The sequence below is a fragment of the Papaver somniferum genome, chromosome 7 (assembly GCF_003573695.1).
Source record: "Papaver somniferum cultivar HN1 chromosome 7, ASM357369v1, whole genome shotgun sequence".
NCBI classification, from domain to species: domain Eukaryota; kingdom Viridiplantae; phylum Streptophyta; class Magnoliopsida; order Ranunculales; family Papaveraceae; genus Papaver; species Papaver somniferum.
This window is the reverse complement of record NC_039364.1, coordinates 212,876,680-212,884,886: the sequence shown is the minus strand read 5'-3', so window position 1 is coordinate 212,884,886 and position 8,207 is coordinate 212,876,680.

Here is an 8,207-nt window from a genome sequence, read left to right as displayed (position 1 = left end):
ACGTGTAAGAGGATAAATCCTAGAGGTTGTGTTTTCTTTCCGTAGAGCTGAAGATGTTACTCCTTGGCTATTGTAGGTCATAAAAAGTGGGGGTACAACAACCACACCCAATATTTCGCTTAGCAATCTGTATGGACAAACTCCAATATACTTTCTAGAGAATCAACTAGACAGTCAGACTCAGTCTAGATAAAAATTATATCAAAGAGTTTATATCTTAATTATATAACAAAATATAATGCAGAAAAGAAATAACACAAACATTGGAATTTTGTTAACGAGGAAACCGCAAATGCAGAAAAACATCGGGACCTAGTCCAGTTTGAACACACATTGTATTAAGCCGCTACAAACACTATCCTACTCCAAATTAACTTCAGTCTGGACTGTAGTTGAACCCCAATCAATCTCACATTGATCCAAGGTACAATTATGCTCCTACGTCTCTGATCCCAGCAGGATGCTACGTACTTGATTCCCTTAGCTGATCTCACCCACAACTAAGAGTTGCTACGACCCAAAGTCGAAGACTTTAATAAACAAATTTGTATCACACAGAAAAGTCTACGATAGTAGATAAATCTGTCTCCCACGAATATACCTACAAGTTTTGTTCCGTCTTATGATAAATCAAGGTGAACATGAACCAATTGATAAACCAGACTTATATTTCTGAAGAACATCCTAGTATTATCAATCACCTCACAATAATCTTAATCGATGCAGCGAAAAAATATATTGCGGAATCATAAACGATGAGACGAAGTGTTTGTGATTTATTTTATATCTTGCCTATCGGAGATATCAATCTCAAGCCAATTATACAATTGTACTCGTACGATAGAAACAACAAGATCAGATCACACAACTACAAGAAAGTAGTATCGGTCTGGCTTCACAATCCCAATGAATTATTTAAGTCGTTAACCTGGTTTAGAAGAAGAAACCAAAGGTTAAAGGAGAATCGACTCTATCTTAGCACAACTAGTATCACACAGAAGGTGTGGGGATTAGGTTTCCCAGTTGCTAGAGTTCTACCTTATATAGTCTTTCAAATCAGGGTTTGCAATCAATGTTAGCTTGGTAACAAAGCATTCAATATTCACCGTTAGATGAAAACCTGATTAGATTCAAGCTAATATCTTTCAACCGTTAGACCGAAAACTAGCTTGTTACACACAAATGAAATGCACGTTTCTAGGCTTGTGTAACCGTACCCAAACTTGTACATTTGTTGGTTCAATAATAGTCAACCAAATGGTTAGCCATATGATCACTTTCATACCAACCATATTCTTCTTCACCATAGCTAGTTCAATTGACTCAAATTAACTAGTTAGAGAGTTGTTCAATTGCAAGGAAATCTTATGTAACTACACAAGACACAATTGAAGCAAAAACGATTTGATTCACTCGAATCGGTTCATGAACTATATATCCACGGTTTGCAATTTGCATTCCTTAGTTTACATAAGAATAAGTTCACAAATATTATTTTTAGATATAACCTATTCAAGTTCGCGGACTGGGTTCGCGGACTTAAGTTCCCGGACGGAGTTCACAAACTCCAGCAGAATTTCTCGGGTCGAGAACTTCCGCCAGTTCGCGATTGAGTTCGCGGATTGAGTTCGCGGACTTGGCTCACGCCACTATTCTGGTTCTCTTGATCAACAAAGTTCACAAACTTCGGTTCAAGGAATAAGGACTTATACATATATGTGCTTCCACAACAATGCTTAAATCCTCCAATGGTTATATAATCTAAACTCTCATTTCAATCATTGAAACATTCTTAGAGGACGTTGATATTCTATAGTTGGTAATCACAAACTATTTTTCGTCAAAGTAAGCAATTTTCAAAGTGATTGAAACTTGTCATGACTTTCGTCACTAGGTAAAGATGAACTTGGCTAAAACGAAAGCTTACCAACACATATTTCGAGAAATAGATAGGCGAGATAAACTCAATGTGTATAATCTAAGTCTATATAGAAAAACAACTTTTGTCTCAAGATAGGAGATAAATAGACTTTTGAGTGATAGATAAGTTCAAGTCTCCACATACCTTTTAGTCGATGAAGATCCACCGGTTCCTTGAGTAGTCCTTCGTCTTGTATGATGATTGCCATGGAGTTCTTGAGCTCAACTACACTTTCTATCCTAGTCCGAGACCTTAGCTATAGTAGACTAGAAATCAAGACTTATAGTTTTGATCACTAACATTGACAAACATGCTTGAGATAGCAACACATGCGAGTTCGACCGAGCAATGCTCTAACAATCTCCCTGTTTGTCAATTTTAGTGACAAAACTATCAATACATATGGAATACAAAAAATAAATAAATAAACTTTTGTAGCTCATATTCCACATGTCTAATCTTCAACATTACTTGAAATCTTCGTCACTTCCAAGTACTCCAATGATCCCAAAGGTTGTAAGTTCAGCATCACCGTTGTTGAAAATCCGTAGCTATAACAACGAGAAAACAAGAGTTCTCAATCATTGTTATACAGTGTCATAGTATCATTATAAAGTGTCAAAGTTCAATTGTATCACAACTTCAACAACAATACTATGGTGATATGTATCACTCCCCCTTAGTCAATACTCCACCTCACATGGAAACCACTCCCCCTTACATAATGATCCGAAAACCATATGTATTTGTAGTGTGAACTACATATTAATTCTCCTCCTTTTTGTCAATAAAATTGGCAAAGGTACAAGAACAGGATCCTAATGAAATTTCCGAAAGAGACATTTCATGACCAAAAGAAAGAAACACATATCATCTTATTTAGATGCAATCATAAAGCCGAAGCTAGATGCATTCATCAAGGAGTTTATAAAGATACAAGATAACCCCGATAATACTCCACAGCCGCACTCCCCACAAAGATTTGGCAATTAAGCACAAGTTCAATTAAGAACTCTCCCCCATAAAATGTCATTCTCAAAAGAACAACAAGAGCGACCTTAATTTTGAAAGAAAAGAAGGATTTATTTGGACATAACAAATCACATACAAGTATGAATTTGAATCCAAAATACTCAATTAAATTAACCACAAGAGAACCCATGATTAATTCAATCGAAAATGCTCAACATAAGTGAACTTATGGAGACTCAAAAATATACAATTAGATTAATCACAAGAGAACCCATAATTAATCTAATCGAAATACACAACCAAACTAATCACAAAAGTAATCAATTTAATTGGTCATGCTCATCATAAGAAAACTTACGAAGCAACAACTAAATAACCAAACAAGATGATTAATTTAGTTGAATATGCTCAACATAAAGTATCTCGCGGGACAACAACTAAGATAATCATAAAAATAATCAACTTGGCCATTTAGTGCTCAACATAAGACACTTCACGGAGCCTCACAGTAATACATAAAATATGGATAAGGGAAGATCAATAATGCGGAATACACAAGGATTCATTCTATTTTCCATCACTATTCACATAACGACATTCAATAGACATACTCCTTGAAAACAAAAGATTTTAACCTATCTTCCATCAATAATTGACATAATAGGCTTAACTTTTGTATTTTTCAAAAGTCTATTCATTCTTTTATCAATACATGCATATCGACATACGAAAGACTTTACTTTTGACAAGGTATGGGACAATCATAGTTCACGGACGCAAACACACATATCCCATAACAATATTGCACATATAAAACCATAAAGATTAATACTGCAAAAATCATCTTCCAAACAAATTTAAAATTTAAACCAATAAATCTAAAAATATGAAGATGAAAACGTTGGACATAGCTATGTGTACTCACAATAATGGCTATTCCAAACTCTAGTTATTCTTCTAACAAAAAAAAGAAAATAGAAGATTTACTAGGCAATAACACCTTTGAAGAATTATTTATCGTCCCCAAACTCCTTGTCGTCAACAGCCATTAGGACATAAGTTTCATTAAGGTAGGAGTTTATATCAATAAACATTCTTGGTTGATGATGTCGAACCAGGGCCTTCTGAATCTCATGAGTCTTATACACAAAAGCCTTTATTTATTGAATCTCCTTTCGCATCTCCTTCAACTCTTCAAGAACATCAGAAAACTTCTGAGAGTTTGAAGGAACGGCTTTTGGCTTCCTCACATTCCTTCTGTTTCTTTTCAAGGTAGGAGATAACGGAGATTTCTCTTTTTCCTTCATGATTGATGGCTTAACAATCATATTAACATCTTTTCCATCAGAAGACATAACGCTTGGAGTACCCATAACGTATGGATTTGTGAGAGGAAATCACAAATTGAACTCAAAAAGTAGTCTTGAGATAAAAAGAGGTTTTGAGGAAGGAAAAAGGAATGTAGGGTTTCGAAACCTTTAAACAGGTTCGTACACGTCCAACTCACAACCCTATAAAGAGTAGAATTGTCGATAATAACCCTCTTTTGTTGATAGACATGGAAGAACAAAAACTAAGAAAATAAGAGAGAAAAAAAACTTTTTCTAAAGCCTGAGAGGTACAAAATCATTGTCTCTTTTGATCAGGCACATGAGACAAGATTTCCAAAACAACACAATCAAGTTGCGTTGTGGTGAACAACAATTCGTTCACCATTTTCCTCTTGAGAGGAATCCACAGACCTCTATAAATCAAAACGACTCGAGCATCCTTTCTTCTCTAATGGTCTTGGTTTATTCTTGGAAACTAACTTCTTAGACGAAGATAAAATCCTACATACCTCAGCGGTCTTCTGATCAAGTTTAAGCTTATTTGCTAAATGATTTGCTCTTCGTTGAAGTTTGTTGACGTGCCTCAATTGGTGTTTGTACTTGTAACACTTTGAAAGTTCATGACCCTTTAGAGAACAATACGAGCACGTCAAACTAGGATAAAAGTCAGGATTCTGAGATGTGCACGCAGCTAGACACATGGTGGAACCTGAAATATTACAAACAGAGTTTCCAAGAAATGGATCAATTTTTTCTTCCAGATTAGTTGGGCTTTCTTCTGAAAGAATATCGAGATTGATGTATGTATTGCTACAGTTATCAAAATCAATATTTTCACCAAGAAGTGCAACACTTGATTTCTCGTCTCCATTAGAATCATAGTTGTCAGACATTTCATCAAGAGTTGCAGCAAGACCTTTGTTCCCGGTGTATTTTCTATGATTTGGGCACTCGTTTGCAAAATGAACAAATCCCTTACACTTACAGCACTGAGGCATATCCTCATCATCTATTTCCCTATTTTTAGAAGGAATACGATTATGAGGTTTAACTGATGCTTTAGGCTTATCTCTGGAGAACCGTTTACTTCTCTTCAACAGAAGATCCCTAAATTATCTTGTGATCATCGAGACCGACTTGTCAAGATCTTCATCTGATGAATCTGTCTCAGAGTGATCATCTTCAGAGATATACACTTTTTTACTCTTATCAAGTAATTTAGTATCCTTTTGTGCTTTGAACGCAACATCCTTAGTTTTGGATGAATGTTCGTGATCAAAGATCTTAAGCTTCCCAACCAGCGTATTTCTGGAGAGATTATCAAGGTTATTTCCCTCAACGATGGCATGCTTCTTAGAATCGTATCTAGATGGCAGCGATCTGAGAATTTTCATCACAATGTCCTTTTCAGGAATAATCATACCCAATGCAAAAGATGCATTAACAATTTCAGACACTCTGTGATTAAACTCATCAAATGTATCTCCATTTGCCATACAAAGGTTTTCCCAATCGGAATTAAGGGTTTGAAGCCTACCTTCCTTTTCACTGGAGTTACCTTCGAATACGGTTTCTAAGATATCCCACGCATCGTTAGACCTCGTGCAATTTGACACATGGTGCTGAAGATTTGGGGTATTGGCATGTATGATGGCATTCAAACCGTCGGAATTTTTCTTTGCAGCATTTATCTCGGAAGGGGTGTATTCACCAATATCTTTGGGAACGTTTACATCTCCAACTGCCACGATGGGAGCATTATAGCCATTAACAACATATACCCACGATTTAAAATCACGTGCTTGAAGAAAAGATCGCATAACAATTTTCTACATAAGTAATTAGATCCATCAAAGACTGGTGGTACGTTAATTGAGATAGCACCTCTATCCATAGAGTCAGATCGCTACAAACACAGACTTATAAGGTCTTAAACGTGTTTGCCTGCTCTGATACCAATTGAAAAAGTGGGGGTACAACAACCACACCCAATATTTCGCTTAGAAATCTGTATGGACAAACTACAATATACTTTCTAAAGAATCAACTAGACAGTCAGACTCAATCTAGATAAAAAGTATATCAAAGAGTTTATATCTCAATCTCTCGATTTGATATATATTCAAGCAAATAGAAATCTGCGAGTCTTTATCAAATACTAGAGAGATAACTTGGATGGTAGTAAAGACCAATATCCAAGTGTCAATCAATTTAAATCAACAACCAAAAGGTCGGATATTCTAATTGATTGAACAACGCCCAACCTGTGATATTTCAATTATATAACAAAATATAATGCGGAAAAGAAATAACACAAACGCTAGAATTTTATTAACGAGGAAACCGCAAATGCAGAAAAACCCCGGGACCTAGTCCAGTTTGAACACACACTGTATTAAGCCGCTACAGACACTAGCCTACTCCAAATTAACTTCGGTATGGACTGTAGTTTAACCCCAGTCAATCTCACACTGATCCAAGGTACAATTATGCTCCTACGTCTCTGATCCCAGCATGATGCTACGTATTTGATTCCCTTAGCTGATCTCACCCACAATTAAGAGTTGCTACAACCCAAAGTCGAAGAATTTAATAAACAAATCTGTATCACACAGAAAATTTACGATAATAGATAAATTTGTCTCCCACGAAAATACCTACGAGTTTTGTTCCATCTTTTGATAAATCAAGGTGAACATGAACCAATTGATAAACCAGACTTATATTCCCGAAGAACAACCTAGTATTATCAATCACGTTACAATAATCTTAATCGACGCAGCAAAAAAAGATATTGCGGAATCACAAACGATGAGACGAAGTGTTTGTGATTTCTTTTATATCTTGCCTATCGGAGATATCAATCTCAAGCCAATTATTACTGTTGTACTCGTAAGATAGAAACAACAAGATCAGATCACACAACTACAAGAAAGTAGTATCGGTATGGCTTCACAATCCCAATGAAGTCTTTAAGTCCTTAACCTGGTTTAGAAGAAGAAACCAAAGGTTAAAGGAGAATCGACTCTAGCTTAGCACAACTAGTATCACACAGAAGGTGTGGGGATTAGGTTTCCCAGTTGCTAGAGTTCTTCCTTATATAGTCTTTCAAATCAGGGTTTGCAATCAATGTTAGCTTGGTAACAAAGCATTCAATATTCATCGTTAGATGAAAACCTGATTAGATTCAAGATAATATCTTTCAACCGTTAGATCAAAAACTAGCTTGTTACACACAAATAAAATGCACGTTTCTAGGCTTGTGTAACCGTACCCAAACTTGTACATTTGTTGGTTCAACAATAGTCAACCAAATGGTTAACCATATGATCATTTTAATATCAACATATTCTTCTTCACCATAACTAGTTCAAGTGACTCAAATGAACTAGTTAGAGAGTTGTTCAATTGCAAGGAAATCTTATGTAACTACACAAGATACAATTGAAGCAAAACGATTTGATTCACTCGAATCGTTCATGAAATATATAGCCACGGTTTGCAATTTGCATTCCTTAGTTTATATAAGAATAAGTTCACAAACATCGTATTTAGATATAACCTACTCAAGTTCGCGGACTTAAGTTCCCGGACGGAGTTCACAAACTCCAGCAGAATTTATCGGGTCGAGAACTTCCGCCAGTTCGCGGACTGAGTTCCCAGACTTGGCTCACGCCACTAGTCCGGTTCTCTTGATCAACAAAGTTCGCAAACTTCGGTTCAAGGAATAAGGACTTATACATATATGTGTTTCCACAATAATGCTTATATCCTCCAATGGTTATATAATCTAAACTCTCATTTCAATCATTGAAACATTCTTAGAGGACGTTGATATTCTATAGTTGTTATTAACAAACTATTTTTCGTCAAAGTAAGCAATTTTCAAAGTGATTGGAACTTGTCATGACTTTCGTCACTAGGTAAATATGAACTTGGCTAAAGCGAAGGCTTACCAACACATATTTCGAGAAATAGATAGG